The sequence below is a fragment of the Lissotriton vulgaris genome, chromosome 10 (genome assembly GCF_964263255.1).
Source record: "Lissotriton vulgaris chromosome 10, aLisVul1.2, whole genome shotgun sequence".
NCBI lineage: Eukaryota > Metazoa > Chordata > Amphibia > Caudata > Salamandridae > Lissotriton > Lissotriton vulgaris.
Window position 1 is genome coordinate 250,697,930 of NC_141698.1, and position 27,848 is coordinate 250,725,777.

Here is a 27,848-nt window from a genome sequence, read left to right on the forward strand (position 1 = left end):
GGCAGACCCTACAATCATTGGCTGTTCCAACCACGTCATAATACATTTTACTTGGGTTGCTGCACAGCATTTTTGGGGAGATGGCCCAAGTTTCCTGTCTCATACAGAAACTGGTCTAAATCTACTAATTAGTATTGTCCTTGGAAGCTCCATACCGAGCATAAATGGGGAGATCAAGACAGATACCATGATTGTTAATTTATGGCCGTTAAACATGGTGAACACCCTAGCCCCAGCGAAAGCGTAGAAGTGAGTCAATTCTTCCAGAAGACTCTCATCTGCACCTTGGTTTAACAGCGAACTGAAATTAGAAAGAGACTGGAGAAGGTGCTACCACCCCTAAGACAAAGAATATTATTTTTTTAAAAGCTCTGAATATCTATCATTGTATGATCAAGAAAGTGCTAGTGACTTTTTTTGCCGACTAAATTGCAGGATCCAACAGCAAACCTAGCTTTTCCATTATCAGGAATGGTAGGCCTGATAAAGTTGGGGAGACAACTCTGTCATCTTCAGAAACTGCACTCATTGCAGGGAACTACCCAGTAGCTCTTTCCCAACACTCAAATGCCTTACTTTGGAACTTCATGTGCAACACAACTCCCCTATCAGGATTCATGTCATTTGCCACCCACCAGGTGACAGCTCTGCCTTAACTGAAGTACTAATTGATTGTGCAAATGACCAATCTTCCCAAAGTGATAAATTGATCTTTCTAGAAGACTTTATTCTTCACTGGGGCATTTCGGAAGACTCGGCGGCCAACCAGCCTACTGCTTAGTTTGTAAAAAAAGAAGTGCCAGGGTTGTCTTCGGGTTACATCACACATTGCCCCTGCTATGCTGCCAATGGCAACTACTACGCATCACACTCCTACAAATGTGACAATTCAGACTATTTCAGGCCCCCGAAACTATAAGAATGGCTTGGGCGGCAGGTAATTGTAATTTTGTATGTATATTGCATTAATAAGAGTTAGCTGTTGTTGTGGTTATCTTTAAATTAGCCTGACAGTGTCACACTGTGGCAGACTGTTACAAGCACCATTTTTGACAATTAAGGGCTGGGTCCAAGCAATGGAAACCACTGGCTCAAATTAAGCATAAACCAACACACTCTAGGGACTCCACGCTTGCCCTTATTATTTCGAAAGACAACCTGCTAACAGTAGATGCTCCGATACCAGCAAACTGGTCTGACCACTTTCTCATCCCCTTATCGCTTCACCCCTCTCATGTTGTAACCCTTGGCCAAACTAAAAGGGCAACTGCCTGGTTTTGAAACATAAAAACATCAAACTCAATACTCTTAGCAACAAAGCAAAGAAGGAACTACCGGACATCGGTCCCAACTCTGACGTCAATGACTTGATTGCCCAGTGTTTTACCAGTCTTTCTGTCTTGCTAGACAATGTAGCTTCACTACAAAGCAAGATGAGGAAAAGTCCCACACCCTCAGTCCCATTGATCAATAAGCCCCTTTATGATGACAAACAAATCTAAGAAACCTGGAGAAGAAATGAAGACGGTCACCCTCTGTCATTAATGTCTCAAATCTTTGATACACAAGATCGAGTTATCACAAACACACCATTATAAAAAAATCACTTTAGAACCCTCCTCGCCCCTCCATCTTCAAATTTCACGATCCACCCTAAAAAGCAGTAGAATTTGTGCAAATCTTCAATGCAAAAGTTAAATCGCTCCTTTATCATGTTACACATCCAACCTCACAAGAGGTATGCAAATCCAAAGGCTCCTGGCACAGCTTTGACGTGTGGATAGGAGATTACCCATTCCAACACAGGAGAAAAGACCTTTGAATAAGATCTTGTTGCCTGAGCTGAAGAAGGCCCTTGATGAATCCATGACAATATATACAGGCAGAGTCATTGAAGATGAATTGAACATAGATGTTTGGTTCTGGGAGGCTGCAGATACACTGGCACCCATGAGGACCCCTCAGGTGGGCATACAGGTTGCATTCAGCCCACTGGTTCACCCAAAAAGTAGCCCAGGAAAAAGCCTCTTGTAAAGGATTGGAGAGAGTCTGGCGACAAAACTCTCAGGAAGTGGATAAAATACAATGTGAAATAGCCCTTAGTGTCTACCATAAAATTCAAAAAGGAGCCTACAGCATCTTCTTTACCAATAATATTAAAAAAGGGAAAGAACTCTGGAAAGGAGATCTTTACGATCGTCTCTAGCTTCCTTGATCCTAAAATGAGGACCCCACCACCGGATAAGAATCCGGCCTTTGTGATGGACTCAGTGATTTTTTTTGAGGAAAATATCATTAAAATCCAGGCCAAGCTGGGGAGTTCTAGCCAACATATCAATCTGTCACCAATCCCTGATGTGCTGGCAGGGCCTTCAGCTGGAGTTATACTGACTCATTTTCTCCCCCCTATGACGGAAGAAGTAAGTGAGATGTTCACACTCTGCAGATCACGACCCCCGTTAGATCCTTGTCCGCCTCACATATTGCAGACTATAGCTGACAATATTGCTTCAGTGTATCAGGAGTTGTTTACCTATTCCCTTAACTCAGGTGTTATACCCGATTCCTGGAACAGGATAAACATGGTCCCCCTTCTTAAGAAGGCTAACTTGGATCCAGACGTACCAGCAAACTTCAGATCTGTCTCTTTATTGCCAGCTGAAAAAAGTAATGGGGTGACCCGGTGTCCCTCAGAACCTGGGTGTATGTATTAAATAAAACAATTGGTTCTGTTGGGGTATTTTTCAATTGCTTAGAATACAATAGTAGCAATGGCTTACTTGTAACACATACCAATGATTTGAAAAAACTTAGAAATAAACAGCATACCACACACAAAAGTTCAATAATATATTCAGAAATAGGTATCAAATCTTCATGGCTGTCGCAATTTAAAAATTCATTTGCAAGAGGGAATACGTGACTTTGGTGAAAAGTTGACATATGGTGATTGGTGACATTGACAATGCACTATATAGAAGATAAATAAACGTGCATTCAGGAGGGGGAGAAGAATTTCAGTATGTCCTTAAGATTTTAGCACATATGCTACAGGATCCATTAGTAAGTTAAACTGTGATCATGAGCGTTGTGCAGACATATGTGGTGTGTCGACGTTTCGACCCCGATTGGCAGCGCTAAAGTAAGGTGTGTCAGAGTGGGTCTTCCTCTGGACAGGAGGGGGTTGTAGGCAGACAAAATGCAGATCCTTTTTTAAGTCTGCATGTCTAAGCCATTAAACCATTCTTTAACCAAAGCAGTTACCGGATGGATGCGCTTTTTTCCTTATTATGTAAATCACTTGACTGGATATTTTTTAAGACTCCAATAAATGGGTGGAAGTCGTTAAAAGAATATTAGTAAGGCTCCAACCAGCTGGTGGAGTGCTGGGAGGCCATACAATTCAGCCCCCCTTGGAATAGAACCTATTGAGACCTGCAGACACAATAAAGGATATGCAGTTTTTTTCTTTGTTTTTCTCAAATCATTGGTATGTGTTACAAGTAAGCCATTGCTACTATTGGATTCTAAGCAATTGAAAAATACCCTGACAGAACCAATTGTTTTTTTGTGTGTTTTTTTCTACAATGCAGGTTTTAATTAATCCAGATCCAGTTGATGTGAAATAAATACAAGTGCCTACGAGAGGCATCCACAAGAAAATACAGTTCAATAACAAATCATTTTTATTTGACCACCCATCACTGACATCACTGTCTCAAATGTCCATGAAGGTGTCTGCTTTCCATACTCCATTTAGAGGATTACAGCTGGATCGCAGGTGATCCAGAGATTGTCTATGCAGGCAGTCATGGTCGATTACAAGATCCTCGATTAATTATCTCAGGCAGGCCTTGAACACGCACTTTTAGTTAAATATTCAGTGTAGGACAACAGTCACTCCATATTAAGCTACAGTTCAGGAGAGCTTGTTTCATAGATGTTGAAATATTTTGAAACATATCTGAGGAAATCTGCTACACACAGGCAGTTCAATCTTATTGATGTAGCCATTCCCAATTCTCAGCAGGTTCCACTGACCACAGACATTGACTTCCTGTCCTTGGTATGTGCACATTTCGCTTATGGCCAAGATTTGAGATTTGAAGAATGGACAAATCTGTGTTTGTTTGGCTTCAATTTTCTCAGTCTAGCATTACCTTCCCCAGGAGACCCTTCCGAAAGGTTCTGATGAAGTCATATGCAGCCATGCTGTAGTTTGGCACTGTAATGTTCACATTCCCAACTCCAGTGATGACCTTCACTTTTTGTGTTTTACCAAGCTTGATGGCAATCCTTTTCAGAACACTCTCGATGTCGTCAGAAGGTACCTCCAGCCCATAGCGCTCCACATAGCCATACTGCTTGAACTTGTTAAGCGTGTAAAGTAGGTAATCTGCCAGGATCTCCTCTCCCACCAAGTGGTCCAGAATTGTTCCACATAACGTCAGTTTCATGCCATTCTCAATGGTCTCCACCTGGGGAGTGAGGATCCCTGGGGTATCCAACAGATATATGGGGGGATTATCATATACCTGGATCCTAGAAAGCACTGCTCTGGTAATACCCGGCATTGCACCAACCCTGGAAGCTTTTCCCTTTTTGAGATGCTGCCTTCGTATGGCGTTAATCACTGATGACTTCCCCACATTTGGTACTCCGATCCCCATGATATAATAGCCCTGGGGCTCAGCCTGCTGGTACCGATTACTGGACTGGATCACTTCAGTGGCCATGGGAACCACCTTGTCAATGTTTTCATCTTTGACACAATTCGTGAAAATCACTTTTTTTATGCCTTGATGCTCCAGCTCATTCATTATTTTCTGCTTCTCTGTTAGATCTGTTAGGTCCATTTTGTTGAGCAGCAACAAATGCGGCGTGGCTCTCAGGCTCTCCTGAAACAGCGGGTTTCGCCCTACTAGCGTCAGATTGAGGCTTCAACTCTGGCCCTGGTGTGAGACTCGGAGAACATTCTCTCCTGACTGCTGGAGCGACAGGTCAAGAATAAAATGATATCCTAGCATCATGCACCTCAATTAGACAGTCCACATCCTTGAGGTTGGCCTTCATCTGTGTAAGAACCCTCGACATATATCCTGGGAACCAGTGTGCCATGTCCTTGCCCGCAAAGTTAAATGTTTCCCTAAACTCCCCTGCCTGATGCAGGAGCTGTTGTAGACGCATCACTTAGGGTAACTGAGAGAAACCTTAATACACTGGCACCTAAAGAACCTCCGCAACAGAAGAAGGCTGCACGATCGGGTCCGGACCAGTCCTTGGCTTGCCGCTCCTGAGACGCTACACGAATGACGGCCCTGGGGGACACCCACATTGGCAGGCCACAATCAGTGATGGATGCCAGTGCCAGACGGAGACGGTACAGACCTGGCTGCCTTCTGCTCTAGGAGTGGGCGGGGTAATCATGTGCCTGCACACAGGCAGGCCCATCAATCATCGGACCTCCAGGCTCCAGTTAGTGACTGCTGTGCGCGAATCGCTCAGAGAGGTGTGTGTGATTGTGGGCGCCCCCCCAAGCTACTTTTTTGTGCTAATTGTTTAATTTAATACATCTTTATTGCCAGCAGCAGAAGCAAAGGTTATGGAAAAGATGGTGAATTGACAACTCACTACCTTTCTGACAGATAATAGTCTCCCCTTCCATTCAATCCGGCTTTAGAGCCCGTCATAGTACTGAAATGACGCTCCTTGAGGTTTCATAATCCATGAAACTTAGACTAGATTCCGGCCTCAATGTAGCTCTGGTGCTGTTATACCTATCAGCAGCTTTTGATATGGTTGACCATAGCATTCTATTACAAAGATTATAACATCTAGGAGTGTTGGGGCCAGCCCTTGGCAGGCTGAGCTTTTTCTTGGGGCACTAAGAACAAGTTGTCTGGATGAACCCCTGCTCTTCCAGAGTCAAATCATTGAAATTGGGTGTTCCCCAGAGCTCTTCTTTGAGTTCCACCCTTTTCAATGTGTATATGAGTCCACTGTCCCAACTGGTTGAATGTTTTAGCATTAATATTGTGTCATATGCAGATGATACGCAGTTCTTGCTCTCCTATAAAGGGGATTCAGTGAGCGCTTGAGATCCTTTTTGTTTGAGTTAAATGCCAGTTTTGTGTGGACTGGTGCTTGGCCCAGTGAGCTCACCCCTCCACCCCCATCCTTGACAGTGGCCAGAAACCTGGGCATAATGTTTGAATTCCAACCTTCTTTCAAGGCCCAGGTTTCAGCTGTGGTTAGATCTTGTCCCTGGATCCACCACATGTTCAGGTAATTTCTAGAATTTTCTTCCTCATGAATCTGTGGTAAGGGCATTGATCTTGCCCTAATTGGATTATGTAAATGTTTTGTATCTGGGTGTCTCTGAGTACTTAATCAAGCATCTACAAGTAATACAGAACTTGGAAATTCGTCTTATTTTCAAATTACCTAAATATGCCTTGGTATCTCATTACAGGGAGAAACTTCACTGGCTTCTAGTCTGTAAGCCCATAATGTTAGAAACTATGTCACTGGCCCACCAGGCCCTGCTTTTCTTAACCCCTTCGGTGCTTGTGACGGAACCATTCCGTCATCAGTCACGGTTGGGCTGTGCTGATGACGGAATGGGTCCGTCATGACTACACCCATTTCAATGAGGGTCAGCACATGAGGGGAATTCCATTAGCAGCGAAGGTGTTAAATAGGAGGATCAAGGAGCACAGACCAGGAAGATTGGTACAATCTAGTGGCACCAGCCTGTTAATTATCCCCTGCTTCCGTAAACATCGAAGAGGGGGGGGGGAGGGTCCTACTTTATGGTCAGAGCAGAAAGTATGTAGAACCAGTTGCCTGCTCATGTGAGATTAATAACTGAGGAAGTACCCTTCAAGAACACCCTAAAGACCTTTCTTTTTAACCTATAGGACTGGGTACACTTTTGAGAGCCTAGCCTCTTCCCTCCTGTTTGTCCATGCTAAGCAACACAAGACTCTCCGAGTAGCTGTGTGTTATTTAAAAGACATCCAAAAATCACTTGAGGAAGTGTAGAGGCAATGATAGAATCACCCTCCAGAACGTTATAAGCAAACAGGTAGATTATATCAATGTGAATGCATGAATCATTTTTAATGTTTTTTATATATAAATAGGTGTAGACTATCTATTTATACAGTGGGGAAAAGTGCGTCTCTGCAAATGGCAGAAAGAGGGCACTATGTGTCATTCTCCCATCATTGGGGTCTTCCCGTCCCTCCCGTAGAGGGACGGGAAGACCCCAATGATGGGAGAATGACACTATGGGATTCATAGTGTGTGAGGGGTATTATAACAATACATAGTGCCCTCTTTTTGCCATTTGCAGAGAGGCACTTTTTCCCACTGTATAGATAGATAGTCTACACCTATTTATATATTAAAAAAACACTAAAATTATTCATGCATTCACATTGACAGAATCTACTTGTTTGCTTATTTAAAAGGCATTCATTAATTCATTCATTCTTTGGTGTTTATGCCCCCTCAAGAACATCCAGAAAACAACACCTTTGACCCATCCTCTAGACCTTATCCCAAGTGACATTGAAAATAGACCTCTACACCTACCGCTCCCCTAACTGGACTAATTAAGTTAAACTCTTTCTCAGCCAAGGTTCCTTCCCTGATGCTCTCAAAACTGGTCGGGTGACTCCACTACTAAAGAAACCCTCAGCTGATGTGAATGACCATAACAAACTGCACCCTATCACCAACCTCCCTTTCCTTGCCAAAATCACTGAAAGATGTCTAGTGGAGCAACTCACCCAACACACCAAAGACAACAGTCTTCTAGATGAATTGTAATCCGGCTTCAATCAAGGATGCAGCACTGAAATAGCACAACTGTTATATCCTATTCTTTTGTTTTATTTTGTTTTACTGTTTTATCTTAGTTATTTGGAAATGTTTGTGCATCTTTTAAGCAGTGTTGCTTAATGCATCTTTCAACTATGATCTAGTTGCTTAGCAATGTTAGAATGTTGGGGCTCCTGTTGGTCATTTTGAAGACTGGAGCTTGACAGGTTAACACTTTGGCATATCTGAGTGCTGTACTTGTTCTTATTAATAAATCTTATTTCAACCTATTCTTTTGCACTTGTCTTCACTGGATGCAACATAAATTTGACGACGACGTGGTCAAGACAGCACTCCTTGAACCCTCATCCTACAATTTTGAAGATTTGATGAAGATTTTGCCAGACTGCAGTGTTTTCTGATGAACTGTCTTCTTGAAATTCGCTTCAGATTGCTGCTAATTTGACACTGAACCTGCCTACTAAGATAAGTTCTATTCATTTACATCTATTATCTATTGGGAGCTTCGCTGCATGTACATAAATAATTATTTTTGAAAGTACCTCGATTCAGGCTCATAGAAATAGCATCTATTTTTCAGGATTTTAATTTAACATTGAATTTACTACTCTGATACTCCTTCGTGGATTCCATATATATTGTTGTTATAGTCTTTTAACATTTTACTTGTTATTCAATTCAGCTGCTTTGACTTCAGCATTTTTTGACTCCTGTTTTTACAAATATCACTTGATGTTGGAACAAGCGATTTTTTGCTGTTTAATAACGAGTTAATGCTTTAACTTTGAAGATGACCCAATGCGACATTTGAAAAATTCAGAAACCCTGTTTTAGTATTACCAGTGCCTCAACGCGACATTTGAATAACTTGGAAACGCTTACCGGCATTTGTTTGGAACTTTCTGCACGTCATTCTGTGGATGCCTCTTCATCTTTCTGTGATGTCCTCTCGATCTTTATGCTGAGTCTTCAACTTTGTTTCCTGCTTCTCCAGCCCTCGTACCTGCTTCCCAAGTCACTACGCAACGGTGTCTCACGTCATCACAACAGCGTTTTACATCACTACACAACGTCCTTCAACGTGGCGGCCATTTTATCAGTTTCCTAGCAACCTTTTAGACGCTGGTGTTTCTTGCGCGTCTGAGTAATACGCTGACGCGCACAGCTTAAAAAAACGTATTTCCGATTTTGCGCTTCACTTACGCTGATGCGCACAGCCTTACCAAGACGGTATTTTCATGCTGCGCTTCATTTTCGCTGATGCGCACAGCAAAGTAAGACTTTCACATTTATTTTCATTCTTAGATAGGCACTGCGGAAATATTAAGTTACTCATAGTATATTCTGATACTTGCTATTATAAATTGAAATGTATTGAGATATATATATATATATATATATATATATTGATTTGTGCTTTTACACACGTGTGCTTTCATCCAATTACCTTCTTATACATTGTTGTACACAGTTATAAACAGTGTAGAGTATTTTTTATTACTTCTGTTCTTTTACACATAGTCTTAATAAGTAAGTATTTATTTGTTTGCTTTTGATCATAATGGCAATCCAAACAGCTGTTCTTCCGGCTCCTTTTCTTCCAGAACCTGGTACACCTAAAATAAAATGGTCTCAATGGTATAAGTCCCTTAACAGCTACATCATTGCCATTGATGGTGTTAAATTTTCTCCTATTCGGAAGAATGCTATGCTATATAATGCTTTAGGTGCAGAAGGTCAAAGGATTTTTGATCATTAACCCCAGATCATTCGTTCACCTTCTCATGACTGGAATGAATATACTGAGGCGGCACTGAGACTAGAAAAACATTTCAAGGATGAACCAAGCATTATTGTTGAAATACACAAGTTTTATACTCGAAAACAAAGAGAACATGAGTCTATTGATACTTTCTTAGCAGAGTTAAGAATTCTTGCTGCTTCTTGTGAATTTGAAGGTCCTATTGAACAGTACTTAAGAGACCAATTAGTTGTTAATTGCCACTCTAATGAAGTTCAAAAAAGAATCCTATGCTGTAGAAATCCTTCACTCATTGAGACTTTAAAAATAGCAAGAGGCATTGAAAGGTCTGTTTCAGCTTCTAAAGAATTTGGCATTAATAAACCTTCCACTTTAGAATACGTAAATAAGGTATCACAACAAACATCACAATCTGTAATGCATCGAGAAAAGGAAAAGTCCTTTAACAAAAGTGAATGGAAAAAGGTGGCTCAAAATCTCATCTTGCTAACTCTCCTACATGTCCAGCTTTAAAGAAGCAGTGTACCAATTGTAAGAAAATTGGCCATTTTACTTTAGTTTGTAAGTTATGTTATGTTATGTTATGTTATACGGGTTTTTTGTATAGCGTGCGGCTACTCGAAAGAGTGTCCCGACGCTTTGAATTGCACACTAATCTCATAACACAACAGGGAAAAATGAACAGAAACAGAAAAAAGAGGAAACCTAATAGGACCTGAAACTAAGAAGTAAAAAGCCAGGTTTTAAGCCCCTTCCTAAAGGCCAGCAAGTTAGGAGTGCTGCGCAAGGACACAGGCAGTTTGTTCCACAGCTGAGGCGCTAATAATTTAAAGGAGCGACCACCGATGCGAGCTCTCTTCACACGGGGCACTACAGCAAGAAACAAGGCTTCAGACCTAAGAGACCTGGCAGGAAGGTAAAAGGACAGCCTTTTCTGAAGATATTTTGCTCCGGAGGTGTGCAAGGCTTTGTGTGCCAGGGTGAGAGTTTTGAAAACTATCCGCTTCCGGACGGGAAGCCAGTGCAGAGCCTCCAAGAGGCCCGAGGCTCGGGCACGGCGAGATAGTCCAAAGATAGCACGTGCTGCCGAATTCTGAACAACCTGTAATCGTTGAAGCAGGTATTCTGGCAGGCCGAGATAGAGGACGTTGGAATAGTCTATTCTCGAGCCTATAATCGCCTGCACCGTGATCTTCCTGTGTTCTTCCGATAACAAGGGAAGGAACTTGCGAAGCATCCGGAGTAAGCCAAAGCAGGTGCCAGTGAGACCGATTACCTGCGAGCGTAGAGTGAGGCCATTGTCGATCTTAATCCCAAGGTTTTTAGCTACCTGGGACGAACTTGCTGGTGGAAACATGTTCTCAGGCCACCACTCTTTCCAATCCGGGTCCGCACTGCACCCAAAAAAGAGGACCTCGGATTTATCCGAGTTGCACTTGAGGCTGTTATGATGGAACCACTGAAACACAGCCTCAAGGCAACCCTGGATCCTACCTCCATCGAAATCCGCACCCCTCTCACAGGTGAAGAGGAGCTGGGTGTCATCGGCGTAAGAAACGATCTGGGCCCCGAAGGACTCCGCCAGAGCCGCCAGAGGGGTCATGAAGATATTAAATAGAGTTGGGCTCAGGACAGAGCCCTGAGGAACTCCGACACCCAATGGCGACATCTCGGCGGAGCAAGCAGAAGCCCAGACCGTTTGTCGACGGCCTGCCAGGAAAGATCGAAACCACTGGAGCACCGTCCCTCGAAGACCGATCTCTGAGAGTCTAGCAAGCAGACCCTCATGAGGGACGGTGTCAAAAGCCGCCGACAGGTCTAGCATCACCAGCATCGCTCTCCCACCCGAATCCAGCACCTCCTTTATCGCCTCCGAGACTTCCAGGAGGGCTGTTTCGGTGCTAAGATTGGCGCGGAAACCCGACTGGGTAGGGTGCAGTAGGTCGTGGGACTCCAGGTAATCGGCAAGCACCTTATGCACGTGTTTTTCAATGACCTTCGCAAAAGCCGGCAGGAGCGAGATAGGTCTATAATTCGCTAACACCTCCACATCCAGACCAGGCTTTTTTAGCAGGGGAATAATCATTGCCTGCTTCCAGGACTGGGGAACCACACCCTGTGCAAGAGAACAGTTCAACAGGGGGTTCACGAGTGGATTAATGACCGCTGCCATTTTAGCCAGAAATTTTGCGGGGCAGGCATCCCGAGGGGAACCTGACTTTAGTCCCGCCATCAGGTCAAATGAAGCTGACAGCGAGAGAGGAGGAAACGCTGCCAGGGCCACCCCGGCGTTCGGTCGGGTAACAGCGGCATTCTCCGCCCGACCTGGCACCTCAGGCTCCAGCACAAGGAAGGAGTCCTGGATCCGCTGGATCTTAGAGGTGAAGAAGTCCGCAATCGCCCTGACCCAAGGCGCAGGAGGGGGGGTCTGGGTAGGTGCTGCGCGAGAGGTTGTAAACTCCCGCACAATGGCGAAAAGCTCCTTACAGGAGTTGGAAGCGGCTTCAATTTTTCTAGCAAAATAAGCCTTCTTCTCCGCGAGGATGTTCCGATGGTATGCTTTCGCCAGAGACCTGTAGGTGAGTTTCGCCGTCGCGTCGTATTTCACGCGCCATGCTCTTTCCGCTACCTTGCATTGCCGACGAGAGGCCGCCAATGCTTCCGTAAACCAAGGGGCAGAAGCACCTTTTTCGTGTTTGCGGAGAGGTCTCAGAGGAGCAAGATCATTAAGCCTCTCTGAGAGCCAGACCTGTAAACGCTCCACATCCTCCTCTAAGTTCCCCGTTAAAGCACAGGGGTGATCGGCGCAGGACTGTGCCAACAATTCCGGAGTAATCCGGTGAAGTGCCCTGAATCCCACGGAAGTCTGCCGAGGGACACCGGAAGGCTTCCCAGCTACTGAGAAATAAAATTTCACCAGCCTGTGGTCAGACCAAAGCACCTGGGTGGGGGCCAACATCTCAATAGGGGTCGTAGAGAAGGTCAAATCAAGGGTATGTCCCTTCTCATGGGTCGGCCCAACATGATAGGGAACCAGGCCCATAGGGGCTGTGACCTCCAACATTTTCATCGCATCGGCATCCGTTTCCACGTCCATATGGACGTTGAAATCCCCGGCGACAATGCAATGCTCTGATGTAAGTAACAAAGAAGAGGTCACCGACTGGAACTCTTCAAAAAAAGAGCCCGTGGGCCCCGGCGGCCGATAGACTAGGAGACCCTTCATCGATTGGTGTGGTGAAAAGACAATGGCGAAAGCAAGGGATTCGCAATCCTTGATCGCGTCCGATGGGATGATGGTACAGGTGGCCATTTTGTTGACTATTAATGCCACCCCACCTCCACGCCCCTTCGGCCTATCCTGCCTGAAGATGTTATACTCGGGCGGGATAGCAGTGGCAATATCTGGGTTGGACGCCTCGCCAAGCCACGTCTCGGTGAGCATTAGGAACAGGGGTTTTTCTGACTCTAACAAATCAAAAATATCCAGGGCGTGCCGGCCAAGAGATCTAGTGTTGAGCAGTAGGCCCAGATGTTTAGCGCTAGCCGCCGCCTTCTGTGGCGCATCGCCAAGATGTTTCTGCGGGCGCCAGCCACACTCAGGGCAGCAATGCTTGCCCTTGTGGCGAGCAGGAAAAACCGTCCGGCAGAGACCATTTATGTACTGCCAAGACCGAAGTTCCGAACCCGAGTAGTGTAGCATGATGCTCACAAATGCGGGCTAACTCGAGCCGAATGGCCGCGTCCTGCCCGTCGCCTCGAACGCCTCCGGGACGCTGACGGGCGCAGACGGGCAGGACTCTGGCACGACTCCGGCTAAGCGACGGCGTCCCGCTGCGCAATACCGCTGCGCGGAAGAGGACGACTTTAAATAGGCGTCTCCCACATCCACTCGAGCGTCGGGACGCTCCAAGATGGCGCCCGCGCACACACACACTCAGCCCAACCAAAGATGGCGGCCACAAATGAAATCAGCCCCGGGACCCGGACCCACCAAATGGCGGTGTGTTTTCCTGAATTAAATGCAGGTAAGGGGACAGCAAGCCCGGTATAGCGCCAGTAAAAACAGGGGTTAAGGAACCAAAATGAACAAAGATAAGCAAAAGGGAGATTAAAATCACCAATAGTCCGAGCTAGGTGATAGCGCGACCAGCGCTCGTGTAGTTCAAATCTAAAACGATGTATGTCGAAACTGAAAATTTTAATGAAGTAAGTTTGATAGGAGAAGAAAATTCTGTAAAGATGTATGTCGAAACTGAAAATTTTAATGAAGTAAGTTTGATAGGAGAAGAAAATTCTGTAAAGAAAATATTATTATCTGTTGACATGGTTAGTTCACAACAAGATTCTGATAGTGCTGATCCAGTATGTGATGTAAAGATTGGTAATGTTCCAGTAAAGGTTACAGTTGATTCTGGATCTCCAGTTACCATTCTTTCAGATGTATTTTTCTTTAAAGAATGGCGGGGGTTGACTTAATATCACCTGATATGCGTACAGTGGCCTTCAATGGGCAAGAAATTGAAATGATGGGGTACTTTATTGACAATCTCACCTTTGAAGATAGAACAATTGACTCTAAGATTTATATTGCTAAAAAAGGTTATAATATTCTAGGATGGAAGGATCAAGGGAAATTTAAAATGATATTAAGACCAGGTACTGATAATCCTATTTCTTTAGATCGTTCTGAGAGTGTTAATTCTCTAACTATTGATCTTTCTTCGTTAGATACCATTATTAATAAACATCAAGCTGTTTTTTTAGACAAATTAATGTCAGTCAAGGGATTTGAACATAAAATAATATTAAAACCGGATGCCATTCCTATGATTCATAAGGTCAGATACGTCCCTCTAAGTATTAAAGATAAACTGAAAAATCATCTCGATCAGTTATGCAATGAAGGTGTATTTGAACAGATTAATTCTTCCTTATGGATTTCTCCTATTGTCGTCGCACTTAAAAGAAATTGTGACAAACTCACATTGTGTATTGATCTAAGATCGTTGAATAAGAATATCCAGGTTGACTGTTTTCCTTTGCCTCAAATTCAGGACATGCTTGCTCAACTTAAAGGCACAAAAGTTTTTTCCACAATAGATTTAAGAGCGGTGTACCATCAAATTGAGCTGAATGATGAGTCTAGGGATTTAACCGCCTTTAACACTCCATTTGGTCCTTTTAGATTTTTGAGACTACCATTTGGTTTGGCCTCAGCGGCCTCGGTCTTTCAAAAATTAATGTCTCAACTTTTTGGTAATGTTAGGGATGTTCTGGCATATCAAGATGATATATTAATATCCACCAATACTGTTCAAGAACATCTTATCAAGTTAGATCAGGTATTAGGTATTCTAAACACACATGGCATGACTGTCAAGAAAAAAAAAAGTAAATTTCTACTTATTCAGGTGGAATATTTAGGTCATGTCATTTCACAAAGTGGCATCACTCCTAAGCAAGACTTACTTAAGGCCATTTGAGAGTGTGCTCAACCTTCCAACAAAGATCAATTGAGGTCATTTTTAGGGCTGAGCGAGTTTGGTTTGTCCCGAATTTTGCCCTCATTAGTGAACCATTAAGACTTTTAACTAGGAACAAAGTTAAGTTTGTGGGGACTAATGAACAAAATGCAGCCTTTGAAAAGTTAAAAGATATAATTATAAGTGCTCTCGCACTTAAACCATTTAATGAAGCTCTTATTTCTTATATTACCGTAGATGCCAGTAATGCTGGACTTGGTGCCGTACTTAGTCAAATGGCTGATGGCAATGCAAATATTGTTGCTTTTGCAACTAGGCAACTTTCTTCCTCGGAAAAAAACTACAGTACTATAGAGAAAGAAGCTTTGGCTTGTGTCTGGGGTGTTAAACACTTTTCTACTTATGTATGGGGAAGAGAGTTTATACTTATTTCAGATCACAAGCCTCTTATTTTCATTTGGAATGATAAAGGACTAAGAAATGCCAGTCATAGATTGGTTCGCCTATTTTCAAAACTCTATGATTTCAATTTTGTAATGAGGCATATTCCTGGGGGGAGAAACTTTAAAGCAGATTTTTTATCAAGGTGTCCTTTAACTGTTTTAGAATGTGATTCTATTCTTGATGATAAAGAAGTGGTAATAAGCTTGGTTGAAGGTCTGAGATTAACGGAGGGAGTTATTTCTAAATCAGATTGGATAACAGCTTTGGCTAATGATAATTCTCAAATAAGAAATTTGTATCTGATGGGTGGCCAAGAAAAAGCTAAATTGACAAGGAAATGCTTCAATTTTTCTAAAATTAAGGATGAATCGAGTCTTGAAGAAAATCTTGTTATGAGGGGATCATTACTTATTCCTCCTATCTCTATCAGAAATAAAGTAATTGCTTTGGCTCAGAAGGGGCATGGGGGAGTTACTAGTACAAAGAAAAGACTAAGGTTGCATTACTGGTGGCCTGGCATGGATATTTGTGTTGAAACATTATTGAACAATTGCGTTGAGTGTACTCATGCCGAAAAGTTATTACGTAAGTCAATTCTCCTTTATCTCCAGTTAAATTTCCTAAAAATCCCTGGGGGAAACTTGGCATAGACTTTTTGGGGCCGGTTGGAGGATTGAACCAAGGTTTTAGATTTATCTTAACAGTTGTGGATTACTCTAAATAGGTGTCTTTTAAATTCATGAGGGATCCCAACACTGAAAATGTAATCACATTTTTGACAAAACTTTTTAGGTCTGAAGGTGTCCCTGGTTTCCTTATTTCAGACAATGGTGTGCAATTTGTCTCACACAACATGAGAGATTTTTAAAGTAATCTTGGCATTAAACATCTCACCACTGCTTTGTATAGTCCACAGGGTAATGGTTTAATGGAAAGAGTGAATCATATTTTAAAAGATTCTGTACAGTTAGCCATATCTTTAGGTCAACAAGTACAAGAGGTGGTAAGTGATAGAGTGTGGTCATATAATAACACTCCTCACTCCACAACTGGAGTCACTCTGTTTGCCATGTTGCGAGGAAGAGAATCTTTCAATGAATTGTCTCCAGAATGGGTGGTGAGTAAAACCAGGTGTGAAGGAAATGTACCTAATTTGGATCAAGTCAGAAGTAAAGTAGAAAAATCTCAAATTGAATCAAAAATCAGATATGATGAGAGTAAACATGTTAAAAAGGAATGGTTTAATGTTGGAGATAAAGTTAGAATAAGGAGACCATGTAAAGCAAACGGTTCAAAATGTTATCCTGAGACTACTATAGTCAAAGTGGGTAAACATGCTGTCATTGTTTCAGGTGGGAAATGGTGGAGTAACAGACGTGTTGCTAAAGTGGCAAATGCTAAAGTGGGAAATTCAATTAAATCTGATCTAATGTTGCACTCTGATGAAGGTTTTTATGGTACAAACGAATTAGTCAGCTCTACAGGGAGTGCGTTATTAGGAAATGATGATTTATTGGTTTCTAATGATGTTTCAGATTGTTCTGAATTGACCTCTTCCATCAGAGTTAGTTTCAGGTTGAAATCTACTCCTAAGTATCTAAATGATTATGTAACTTAATTTTTGTTTTGTTTTTACAGGAGAGGAGGTGTGTTATATCCGATTCTTTTGTTTTATTTTGTTTTACTGTTTTATCTTAGTTATTTGGAAATGTTTGTGCATCTTTTAAGCAGTGTTGCTTTATGCATCTTTCAACTATGTTCTAGTTGCTTAGCAATGTTAGAATGTTGGGGCTCCTGTTGGTCATTTTGAAGACTGGAGCTTGACATTTTAACACTCTGGCATATCTGAGTGCTGTACTTGTTCTTATGAATGTCTTGAAAAATAAAGATAAGGGGTGATCTAGAGAATACAATGCACTATTACACCAGGCTTAAAGAATCAAATGCAAAAACCACAGTAGATGGACAGAATGCAGAACAATGTCATACATTCACCCCATGCACTCCACACCACTGGATTCAAGCAAGCCGGGCTGAAGACGGCTGGAATGCCAGAAACCGGTCCTCGGAAGCTTGTTTCCGGTCCAGGGAAGGCATGGCTTGGCAGTTCGGGCTGGACTGTTACCATGAGGCACAGGGTCAGACTGATTTGCATATGGCCATGTCTGAACTGGGTGGTGTGGAGTGCAAAAAAAATGATGGATTTAGGCCCAGATCTCTGTACTGGGGTGAATGTATGACATTGTTCTGCATTCTGTCCATCACCTGTGGTTTTTGCATTTGTCAACCCGAGTGGGATGGGTATGCTCAGACGTGAGCCCCATGCACTCCACACCACTGGATTCAAGCAAGGCAGGCTGAAGACGGCTGAAATGCCAGAAACCGGTCCTCGGAAGCTTGTTTCCGGTCCAGGGAAGCATGGCTTGGCAGTTCGGGCTGGACTGTTCCCATGAGGCACAGGGTCAGACTGATTTGCATATGGCCATGTCTGAACTGGGGTGGTGTGGAATGCAAAAAAACGATGGATTTAGGATCAGATCTCTGCACTGGGGTGAATTTATGACATTGTTCTGCATTCTGTCCATCACCTGTGGTTTTTGCATTAAAGAATCAAATGACAGGGAGTAATAAAATGCACACATGGCCTTATATTAATGTCTGTTACTTTAGACCAAATACTTATCTACGGCAAGTTATCCGTCAGCCTCTTGGAAGGTGCAGGGTTCCCTCTCAGAGATATCTAGTGCGAGTAGTACAATTACTGGGTTGTTCGGTAAGCTAGCCTCACAACTCAGCTCACAGTCTTTTACAGGGGAAGCCGAATCAAGGTTATCATCAACTAAGGCTGGTAGAGGGGAAACCAAACTTCCTGACTCTGACATCATGTCTTGCTCATCCACCTAGGGATCACTGCCATCCAAGTCCCTGAAATACTCAGCACTGGGGTGAAATTTCTTAAATTCTCACGCATTTGTGATCTCTTTGGTCCCCCAACAAGCAGTAAGCTTGGTACCATGCACATGGATAATGGTCCAAGGGGAATGCTCAAAAGTTTGTCTGAATTTGCTTCTTAGGAATCGGTCCTTGATGAAGACTAAGGGCCCTAGTATGATGGTGGGCAGATCGCCACCGCTGGGCCAGCGGTTGCCACTGCTGATCCAGTGGTGGCGATCTGCCTGCCAAATGTCCCATGTTTGCCCCCGCCATATTAGCATCACGAGGGGCAGCGAGGCGGACGTAAAGACCGCCCGCCGCTTTATGCCGGTCAGATTGCCGGCCGGATGGAAAAGGGACTCAATATGGTGACTGTGCCTTGCAGGCACCGCCATCCATATTAGGATGCATGCCTTTCCATGGCAGAGACTCTGCCATGGAAAGGCATGTGGGAACTCCCCACGGGGGCCCATTGTGGGCTCCAGGGGGTGGGTGGCTGCACTGGGGGGTACAATGTCGTATGGCGTGTGGCACACTGTGTTAATGTAGATCAACTTATTGTATTATTTTTAATCCGTTTTATAAGACTCGGCTGCTAGTGGGTATCTCCCTCTGACCCACGGGAGTGAGTCAATATGACGATCACTGTTAACTTAATAACAGTGTGCCCATCTAGCACTCCCTATGAGTCTTCTATGTGTTCTTCAAGTTAAACCAGACTTCTTTAAATGAAAACAGTAAACCTGTCTTGTCTTCGAAATTCTTGTGTTTATCTTGTCAACATTGTCATCTTCATTGTTACTTCACAATGATCGTATTCACTGCGGGTGATGCCGCTTGTATCAATTGTAGGATCACAGTGTATACATTGGAATCCATTCAACACTGTGAATCCCTATGCATTTCGGGACTGAGCCCTGTTTAAGGGGAAATGCGTTTTATCTGGAAGGAACAGGGCATATGGTTGTAATCCAGGGATGTCTAAGCTCCCTCACTCTAGCACAGGTTTATATTAGTGAAAACAATAGTGCTATGGAAAAGTTAAAAAACGTATGCTTATCTTCAGCTCAAGGGTGACTTAAACATTGGTGCAAATGATAGTGCTATGGAAAAGGTGTCTTCAAAGAATAGTACTCTTGAGGAAAAAATAACGGAGCGTGGCGGTGTTATGTTAAAAATGGGTGAATTGACGTTAATGCGAGGTCGGCGAAGAATTATCAAATAGCGTTCGTTGTGCGCGAAAACGTGCTCATTATTACTGCCCTTGTGGAGCCGACTTCTCGTAGTGAGCGTTTCAATGAGCTATTCTTGGTGCACGCTGCTCGTAGCTGTAATCAGCATATTTTCGATGTGGTGAACAAACACTCCATGCCGGCCTCATGATGCTCGTTAAAACCGGTATATTTTAACTTAGAGAGCGATCTAAAACACTGCGTTTGTGCTGGATGAAGAGTCAGTGCCCTCGGGTTGTACCGCTTGTGAAAAACATTGTGGGGTTCTCCACACTACTAGTTTCTACCGCAATCTGTAACCGGCTTCTTCGGAGTCCGGGACGATCTCCGGTGATGTCAATGCGTGTGCACTAAATGTAAATGGGTTTCTTTATGGAAACAGAAAATGGACTAAAATCATGCGGCCATCTTGGAGTGGTTTAATGCCAATGTTTCTCCAAAGATAGAATAAACACCTGTGTAAACGCACGAAAATAATGTAAAAAACGTGAAAAAAATGTGAAAGGAAGTGAAAGGAAGGCATAAGGGCTATTGTTGTGATGTAAATGGTGTATAGGGATGGCTCGTTAACCTCAGGATGATTCTGCTCACATATGTTTTTGCAAAAAAATTTTTTTCAAGGGTTCAAAAAGAAAAAACATGTCAGCATGCTGAAATGGTATACAGGTTGTTATAAAAAGCAACTATATTCCATGGGTTCATTAAGTCCCTTTGGGTTACAAGAGTCCAACTTCTTGATCCAGTACATTTCATGTTGCAATAGTTTTTTCCTGTTATCTGTACCTGGTTTCACGGGGACAACCTCCAAGATCAAGAATCTTAACTGACTTATGTTGTAGTTATTGATGGTAAAATGTGCAGCTACTGGCCCCTTCATGACTTTTTTTCTGATGGTGCTTTTGTTTTCCGTTATTTGAACTTTCATTTTCCTCTCCGTTTTTCCAACATATGGAAGTCCACATGGGCATTTAAGTAAGTATACCAACTTTTTTGTGTCACAGGTTGTGTTGGTAAACAGTCTGATTGTTTTTACAGTGTTGGGATGATTCAAAGTATTGCCACGGATGATGTTATTGCAGTGGCTGCAATTTAGACATGGTTTTGTTCCACTGTATGTGACGCTTTTTCGTGTTGGTTTGGTCGCGAGTAAATCTTTATGGTTCCTTGAACGTTTGTATGCAAAGAAAGGTTTAGAGTTGAAAATTCAGTTGAAATCTGGTTAATTTTCTATCATAGGCCAGTTTTTCAGTATAATCTTTTTCACCTGATAGCTCTTGGTTGAGAATTTGGACACAAACATTGGTCTACTGCTGGTTTTCTCCCTTTCTTGAAGTGTTAGTAACTGATTGATTGATGGCTTCTGCCCTTTCTCTTGCACTAGTCAAGGCTGTTTCTGGGTATTTTCTGTCCTTGAATCTTGCGAGCATCTTGTTTTGATTCTTCGTGTATGTATTCATTTGAGACAATATTCTTTTAATTCTTAGCAATTGTGAATACGGTAGATGCCTTTTCAGAGATATTTGGTGACAACTGTCAAAGGTGGCAGGCACCGCGTGGTGCCCGTCACGTTGTGCATGACAATGCATAACATGGGTTTTACCATTGCGGGGTGCTGCTTCAAGCACCGCCCGCTGCAATCTTAAAGTTGAGGATGCGCCTAGCAAGTCCCAGGCTCGGCTGCGATGTTCGCCCGCTATTGTAATAGGCCCCTAAGTCTCCAATCTTAAGAGATAACATTTGTTTCGTGCCAGCGTTGACTGGCTCTATCATTGGCTTTCTGTCTTTTCTCGTGCACTAGGCGGTCATCAATACGAGCAGGTGTAAATGTCTGGTGATAGTGTCCTCTACTACTCTACCCATTGAGACATGCCCAGGAGCCCGCCACGTGGTAGAGTGTGGTGTCTGACGGTAATCTTGCAGGGATTAATAGATGGCCAACTCAGGAGCTTGTTGGCTAGCAGATGTGATCCAAATGACCTTGCTCAAGGTCCTCATGCATCTTTCTATCTCGCCGTTGGCTTGATGCCAACAGGGTGTGATTCATTTGTGAGACGTGTCTAGTGACTTTAGATAGGCTGCCACCTTTTGGCCTTGGAACAGGAGCCATTATCAGTTTTCAACACTTTTGTCAAGCTATACGTCACCATGATTTTCTCAATCTTAGAGAGTACTTTACTTGCACGTAAAGAGGATTGTATTAACACCTCAGGGTATTTTGAATAGTCATCAATCATATAGATGGTGTGCCTTCCATCTGGTAGGCTCCCAAAATCAAGGCTAACTCTCACACAAGGCTGTTGGTGTCCTACTTCTATCACCACTGAAGAAGGTGGATTGGCTTGGCCTGATGCTTGACACCAGGCCCATGAACATATCATTGCTTTGACGTGGTTCGTAGACGACTATTGGTCTTGACCATACCCTGACATCCAGCATGAGAGAGCTGCTTTACAAGGTCAGTAAGGCTGGTGGAAATGACTAAGCAATGTCCCCTCAGAAGACAGCCATTTGGATCAGCACTCAGTTCTTGGCGCACATGATGAAGACTTTCCGTGGTGTCTGGCATTGGGAGTAAGCTGGACACAATGTTTTTTAATGCAACGTATCAATTGGCTTTTACTGCATCCAGTGCTTTTTGAATGCATTCATCACCACTCGTGGCTTGATGGAGGAGTTCTTTAGAGAGGGGAAGAGGATGAGATCAAGTAGTCACATACCTCAAATACTCTTCTGTTTAATTTGCCTCTTTTTCTTCTTAAATCATGGCAGCACGAGGGTGCTGGGACAGGTAGTATGCAGTGTTGTTGGACCCAGAATGATATTCTACTTTATAATTATACTCCTGAGGTTGGAGCATACATTTTTTGATCCGCTGAGGCGGTTTTGAGGCTGTTCCATTGAATGGCGTTATTAAGGGCTTGTGGTCAGTTGTGACTGTAAACGGGTTGGCATATATGTAGAGATGAGAATGATGACACCCTCAGTGTATGGTGATTGCCTCCTTCTCAATCTGAGAATATTGTTGTTCTGTCATAGAGATGTGAGAGATCGGCTCCCAAACGCCACTGAGGTCCAGTCTTCTTCCACCTTTTCTTGAATCAGCACAGCACCCAGCCCTATTGGACCTTGTCTACCACTATTTTTGTCTCCTTCTGACGGTCAAAATAGGTCAATGTTGCATCGGTTAACAAGGCTTCCTTTGCAGCTTTAAAAGCCTGTTCTTGGTCGAGGCCCCATGACCATGGGACTGTGGATTTGGAGAGGTCCCTCAGTGGTTGTGCCAGCTCCTTCAGTTCCTTGATGAAATGACCAAAGTAGTTGACCATGCCTAAAAAGCTGCCTGTATCATTCGCTGTAGTGGGAGGAGATGCTTCTTTGATGTTCCGTCCCTTGTCAGGGTCAGGACCTACTCCTGAAGAAATGCAGTTTTTGTTTTAGGAATTCATACATACTGCAGTACAGGGTGAGGTCAGAATCTTGAATCCTCTGAAGCACTTTCTTTAACCTCATTTTTTGTTCTGGGATGGTCTTAACATGTATTATGATGTTGTTGCTGACATTGATGACTCCCGGGAGGTCTACTACGAGTTGAAGTATGGCATTTTGGTATACCTCAGCAGCGATTGAGATTCCAAAATCGCTTATAGACCTATATGAGAGCAAAAGGTTGTTATGTAGTGGGGTTCCTCTGCAAGGACAAGCTTGTGATAGCTAGAGTGCAAATCCAGTTTAGAGAACCAGCAGGCCCCACTGAGTTCACTATTTATGTTGTCTATTGTAGGCGTTGGATGTCGGTCTCTCTGGATGGCAACATTGGGTAAACGCATGTCTACACATATCCATTGTGCCTGCAGCGTCAAGTTTTTCTAGTTTTTTTTCAACTTGATGCCTCAGATGAACAGAAATACATTGGTGACAGAGGGCTATGAGTTGTACTGAATTATCTATGTGTAACCTTATCACCTAGCCTCATAGACCTCCAACGCATTCAAACACTGTGGGGAATTCTTTGAGGATGTGAGTTATGGCTTTTTAATATACTCCAAATGCAAAATTTACAATGCCCAGGGTTACTGCTGCTCTATATCCTAGTAGTATGCTGTGGCCTTCTTCAGCAACATATATTTGCACATCTACTAATTGAGATCCATATGCGATTGTCGTTCAGAACTTTTCTTTCATGTCAAGTGGCTAGTCTTGGCTGTAGGCGAACACTTTGACCACTGCTTGGTGTAGAAGTGGGGGTGGTTGCACGGTATGGTATGCTTCAGAAGACATTACGTTGATGGACACCCGTGTCCATTATTGCTGTTGTCGTATGAGCTCCCACGAGTATTTGGCATTGAGGAAGTTGACGTGTGCCTTGGGATGCAATGCCAACCACGAATATGGAGTGGATAGTGCGATAGTGTGTTCTTCATTATCATCATCATCCATATCACTGCTTCACTCTTGTGCCTCTGGTACAGCATTTACCATTGTCCGTGCTGGGTACCCTTTACCTGAACTGCACACTTTCACAAAATAGTTCTGTTTACCACAACCTGTGCTTTTCTTCCCACTCTCTGGGCATTAAGTTGTTGAGCTGGTCCTACACAGTAGCCGCACGTTTTGGGGGTGATACCACCTTCCCTCAGTCTACTGCCACTGAGTGTTGAAGTGACTGGCTTGACTGGTTCCACTTTTACTGGTTTGTTCAAAACAGCTTCTATGCGAGAAGCTCTGGCTTTTAAAAGTTATTTTGTCCTGCCCATAGTTAAGATGTCTGCCAGAGATCTTCCAGACTCTTCTAAAATGCGTTTGCAACACTTCACTGACACAAACCCTTGAATCATTTGCCCACGTATTTCTTCGTTCTCATCAGCGAACCTGCATGTATGTGCTGGCAAACTCCTTTAATTACGTGTAGAAAGTGTGGATAGATTTTTACGCTTGTTGCCTGGCTTGTCAAAATTCAAACCGTTCAAAATCTTTATTGGCCTTTGTTTTGAAGTAGGCATGCAGCGCTGTGATGAGGGTAATGTGTGGTTTAGGGACAGCTTCTGTGAATGTCTTGGAGATTCCACCAACATGGGGTCCTGCTCATCTAATGGTCAAGGATCCCAGAATCAGACACACATTACTGTATCAGCGTTACCCGCAGAAATGGTAAAATCCTCCAAAGGGTCAGGAAAGGCATCCATTTTTAGGTCGCGCATACGCAGGGCGCATGCTCTGTCTCTCCAACACATCAAGTAATCTGTATCGGGGGGCACTCGGCCGCCTATTGCCGGGTAATTTCTCTTGCTTCTTGCCATTAGTAAACTCTGGAATTGCTTTTCTTAGCGGGCTTATTATTGGCTGTCGATCTGATCCGTCACTTCCATTTATTCCAGAAGCAGCACCGCCTAACTACAGTTTTTGTCTGCTTTCATGGTTATGTTTTCCTTTTGGAACTACTTTTTCTTCATCTTGTGTTTCCCTGCCTCAGTGCCACACATCGTTTATGACCACTACGCTTTGCATTTGTAGAAACTGTATTCATTACGTTTTTTTGCAGTGCGCTATGGCACTTTTACTTTTACAATGGGGCCTCACGCAGCGCACAATCATTATCATTTTAGACTCTCCCTCCCCACTCTATAGCTGTGTACATAGTACAGTTTCATGAGAGCTGCACTGATTTTGCTTTCACCGTTGAGTATTTCGTCTGTACACATGATGTTGGTCATAGAAAGGCAGGAAGTCTTGTGTTAAACCTAAACCGAGATTACGACAGATGCTACAGTCAAAATTGACCCCCTGCGCCTACAGTCAAAATTGACCCCCTGCGCCAGACGCCAGCAAATGAAGGCAAGGTAAGACGCCATTGATTTTTTTTTATATTTATAATTCAGGTTGCAAGCACAGATAATTCAGTTGTTGCTAGCTTTGCATGACAACATTCTGGCACACGGCCGTGCTTTTCTTGCACTAAAGCGAGTCCAAACACAAGTTGGGGAATGGTCAGGGATTAATCAAGGGGCTCATAAATCTGTTTTATCACAACTGCAATAATATCTCGGACAATGAAAGGCTAATAATAACTTCTGCCGTGGAACCATTCCGACCGATGGCGAGAGCCAAGCCCTTGGATGGTGCTTTTGCCAAGGTCTGCACAGTGATGACGGCTCTGTAATCCGTCTGAGGCGCAGAACACAAAGGCATGGATTTAGCAGCTATTATACAGCAACTCATGCATATTTATTTCCCACTCCTCCCTCTCACTGTCTCTGCACACCCTTCCCCTCCCAATCAATCATGGCGCTTCAGCAGAGCACGGGAACCAGGCGGACAGGGGCGAAGGGTTGGGCTGCAACCTGCCTCAGAGCAGGGGGCACTGCTATTGGTGCCTTACCTGCTCCTCGAAGCCAGCTGCCCAGGCCATGGAGTGGCTCTGGTCTCTGGGGAGAATAGCGCTTCCGAGCTCTTTCTATACATTACTCCATGACCTCCCTTTTAGTTTGGAAATGTTGTGTTGTCTCCCCCGCTAACACACTTGCTTTATTCCCAGCACCGGAAGCTCATCCGCAGCTTGTCTTGCTTTACAGGCTAATGCTTTGTAAGCAGGGTTGCAGAGCGTGGCGAGCAAGGAGTGTTGTAGCATATTTCATCTCCAGCATCAATGCATTTGGCTTCTCTTTGATTACAGTCATTGCTTAACTCCTGTGTGCCTGACCAGCTTCAGACATTGAGTTAGTGCATCACCCCTTTATCATGGCGGAGAGAGAGAGGTCTCTATTGTCATGAATAACACGTCTAGTGGTTGTGGTGTCGGGCCCTAGGCCCACATGCTGATAGTAACTGGACCCGGACACTTAGATTGGTAGCTGGTTAATGGGCCAAGAGCATGTGCGCTCCGCCCTCTTTATTGACTGGGTCACGTGACTCGTGACACCAGTGGTGGGTGGGTGTAAAGTGTGGGGTTACACAATACAACAACTAGACCGTGTCCATCAGGACACTACATTCCTCCCCAACTTTAATAAAAGTTGAGACAAAACAAAGTCCGAACCTGTGGGAGGAAAAATACAAAAATATGTTATCTCATAACTTTAGAAGGAGTCTCTTCAGCTTCTTGCTAGATGACGAACGTGGAAACTTTCAGCTGAAGCGTTCGTTCTCTTGTACTCGGTGTCTTGGTCTTCGGTGGGCGTGCTCTTCTGGACTTGCGCCATGGCAGTATGTTCTTCAGTCCATTGAGATCTTGCTTTCGGAGTGACGCTGAATAGGATGACCAGATGGTGGACTTGATGGAGGTTGTCTTATACTGGTCCGTCGGGTTTCTTCACTGTAGGCAGCTTGGTTTCATATTGCAAAAGAAGGAGAGGTTGAAAGGCACCCCTCTCACTGGGAGGCCCCTCTCGTGGGTATTCTCCTGCAACAAGATGTCCCAGAGGCCCTCTTCTTCAGGTTTCCACTGGGCAGGGTGTTCTCTGCAGCGTTGCTCCAACTCCACAAGCCGATGTGAATGGAGGAGGAGATGAGATTACTACCATGCATCCGTTGCTCCGCCTGGAGGGTGGTTGTTAACTCTTTCCTTTGCGCACAAGTTCCCCTTCTTCCTGGGACAAACAGGGTAGACGGCAACGGATCCATCTCTCGTGTCTGGACCCTCTGCCACCGGTGTCCCTGAGGCCTTTGCCCCTTGGATATCCATGGGCTGGTGTGGAGTGGTCAGTTTTCCTTCTGCCGGACGTCTGAGCGCTCTCCGCATCCAGGCTTCCGCTCAATCCCAAAGGTGGGTGTTGCCAATAGTCCAGCCTGTTTCTTCCTGCAGTCGACGGGTTGTCAGAGGACTTGTAGGTAGAGGCCTGTTCCTCGGCAAGTGCTACCGATGTTCCCTTTGACCTGTAAGCCCTTGTACTCGATGTTGTGGCGCATGTCACCTCCTCTTCTGGTCGGTATGCAGACTTGTCACACCTCTCCTCACCTTTCTGGGTGTTGCTGTCCTTGATGGCGTCATGCCACATGACTCCTTTCTTTTTTTCTTTCCTTCATGGCGTCGTGCCCTTCTCCTTTGTTTTCCTGTTCGTGACATGGTCTGGTAATCTCGCTGCTCTTGTCCTCCTGACCAGGCTTCTCCGAGAGGCGTGCACTCCACCCGTTTCCCTCTGGTCTTGT

At 44.0% G+C, this 27,848-nt stretch overlaps 1 protein-coding gene and 1 pseudogene across 2 annotated transcripts in view; both read right to left on the minus strand.

The window, feature by feature from the left end:
• LOC147685054 (uncharacterized) overlaps window positions 1-27,848 on the minus strand; it is a 384,063-nt gene that overhangs the window by 99,097 nt on the left and 257,118 nt on the right. The window lies entirely within an intron of this gene.
• Window positions 4,057-27,697, minus strand: LOC147685055 (mitochondrial ribosome-associated GTPase 1 pseudogene; annotated as a pseudogene).